The 2,833-nt window shown below is 47.5% G+C and overlaps 1 non-coding gene across 1 annotated transcript; it reads left to right on the top strand.

The window, feature by feature from the left end:
• The first annotated feature begins 2,277 nt into the window (after positions 1-2,277).
• Positions 2,278-2,380, top strand: LOC149829916 (small nucleolar RNA R71). The gene has a single exon (XR_016433971.1). It is a non-coding gene; the product is annotated as a small nucleolar RNA R71 (small nucleolar RNA).
• Positions 2,381-2,833: the final 453 nt, after the last annotated feature.

Consider the following 2,833-nt stretch of genomic DNA (forward strand, 5'->3'; position numbering starts at 1 on the left):
TTGGGATTTAGCCTTCTCTGCATATCCCTAAATGGCTTGATTTCCTCATTACAATGGATCCTATGCATGCAGAATGAAGGATCAATCCCCTTTAGATCCGCTACTCCCCATCCAATCGCTGCCTTGTGCTCTCGAAGAATAGTCAGCAATCTCTGTTCCTGTTCCTCAGTGAGCAAGGACGAGATGATCACAGGCAGAGTCTCATCATCTCCGAGGTATGCATACTTGAGTGAATCCGGTAAGGGTTTCAACTCAAGTTTCGGAGGCGACTCGATCGACGATTTGGCGGGGGTCTCCGCAAGTGGTGGAAGAGGTTCCCTGACTGCTCCCCAAGGTGGTCTCTCCGACGACACTCTAGACACATCTACACTATCTACACCGCTATTCTTCTCTATATGGTACAAATCTAAAGAATCCTCAGTAATGTACAACTCGGGCTGCTCCTCCACTAACTCCTGTGCAATGTCTACATGAAAGCAGTCCATGTCTCCTGCTGGTCCCATCGCGGCATTGAAAATATTCAGCTTTACCTTCCTATTGCCGAATGAGAGATCCATGGCTCCGGTCCTACAGTTGATGCACGCATTGGCAGTCGCCAAGAATGGTCTGCCTAAAATAATCGGAGTCTGGTGCTGGCTGTCTACTCCTTCCATATCAAGGATAATGAAATCGACTGGAAAATAAAAGTCATCCACTTTAACTAGCACGTCCTCCAAGACACCTCTCGGTACCTTGACGGAACGATCTGCCAGTTGAAGTGTAATCGGAGTCGATCTCATCTCACCTAGCCCGAAAGAATCAAAGAAATATCCGGGCAGAATGTTCACGCTTGCTCCAAGATCGAGCAATGCGCGTTCTATCCGGATGTTCCCTATAGTACAAGCAATGATAGGGGCTCTAGGGTCCTTGAGCTTTGGTGGTGTCTGATGCTGAAGTACTGAACTCACCTGCTCAGTCAGATGGACCCTGTTAGGAATTCGCTCTCTGGATTTCCTCTTTTGCGTACATAGCTCCTTCAGAAATTTGGCATAAGCCGGCACCTGCTGAATAGCATCGAGCAAAGGTAGGTTGATCTGTACATGCTTGAAGATATCAAGCATGTCCTGGATCTTCGTACCTTGCTTCCCTCTATAACCAGGAGACTCTAATGCTTTGGGATAGGGTGGTGGGGGAATATACTCTGCTGGCTCCTCCTCTTTGCGAGAAGGCTCACTCCTATCCTTCTTCTTCTCTGAGGATAAAGATGATGAAGGTGATGATGGGGATGGGGATGATGATTGAGCCGACGTAGGTGAAACAATGGTCTCTGGCTCCTCTATCTTCTCTCTACTCTCTCGCTCTCTGCTCTCGACGTGATACTCACGTCCACTTCTCAAGGCCATAACTGATTTAGCCTGCTGCTGTGTCTCAGTATGAAATAGGCCTCCAGTCATCTGGTCCTTACCCTTCGGGTTCATGACAGCCTGACTCGGCAATGTACCCTCGGGTCTCCTACTAATAGCCTCAGCTAACTGTCCCATTTGCGACTCTAACTTCGCAATGGACTGCGTATGTGAGCTCAAAATCTGGCTACACTTCTCGAAGGCATTCTGATTAGAGGTTTTCACCTCTTGAAATGCCTGGAGAAGTCTCTCCTCAAAAGATGTCTGCGGGGCAGACTCCTGCTGAATCGGGGAAGGAACTGAAGAAGAAGAAGACTGAGAAAAGTTCGGTCTTTGAAATGGCTGAGTAAAAGATGACTGCCGAACTGGCTGAGAGGAAGAAGGCATCTGTATAGAAGACTGTGGATTCTTCCAAGAAAAATTGGGATGGTTACGCCAACCCGGATTATATGTCGATGAAAATGGGTTATTTGGCGGTCTGAGGTAACCCTGAGCTGCCTGAACTTGTTCTTGAACAAATTCAGGGTACTGAGCTGCCGAAGGGCACTCAGTGATCTCGTGTGCCGGACTGGCACAAAGAGTACACACCTGCTGTGTAGTGGATGGTCCTGAGAGAAGCTGGTCCAGCTTCTGAGCAATCATGTCTACTTTACACTGCAGTGCAGTAGATGGACCAATCTCAAGAACGCCAGCTTTCTTCTGAATGCTGGGTGTGGCTCTATCAGAATGAGAGCTCGAAGCATGGTGGAGTGAATTCTCAGCCAATGTATCAAATAGCCTCCATGCTTCGTCCTCGCTCTTCAGCATGAATGTCCCACCGCATGAAGAGTCGATCATCTGACGATTCTTGTCAGACAATCCATCATAGAAACTCTGCACCAGTTGCCATTTCGGCACCTGATGATGGGGGCATTTCCTGAGGAGATCCTTCATTCTCTCCCAGGTCTCATGAAAGCGCTCACCATCTAGCTCTGAAAAGCTAGTGATGGCTCTACGATATTGGTTCGTGCGACCAATGAGAAAGTATTTCCGAAGAAACTCCTGTTGCAACTGATCCCAGGACTCTATTTCTATAGAATCTAAGGACTTTAGCCAATACTTGGCTTTGTCCTTCAATGAAAAAGGGAATAGAGTCAACCTCAACGCATCATTATCGAAATTCTGTATCTTAACAGTAGAACAGATTTCGAGGAATTCATCTAAGTGTCGGTAGGGATCCTCATGACTAAGGCCATAAAAGGATGGAAGCATTTGAATAATGCTGGCCTTAATCTCATAATGTGGCGCTCCTACATCGGGTCTCCGAATGCAGGATGCCTGAACATAGTCTGTGGGAATGAAGTATTCCCGCAGAGGGCGTGAAAGAACTGGGGGTGGAGGTGGAGGATCCATGTCAACCATTGTTGCCGAACTTCGATGAGAATGTAAAATTCTCTCTGGGTTGTCAACAA

Source organism: Nuphar pumila, chromosome 8, assembly GCF_984573655.1.
Source record: "Nuphar pumila chromosome 8, dmNupPumi1.hap1.1, whole genome shotgun sequence".
Lineage (NCBI taxonomy): Eukaryota > Viridiplantae > Streptophyta > Magnoliopsida > Nymphaeales > Nymphaeaceae > Nuphar > Nuphar pumila.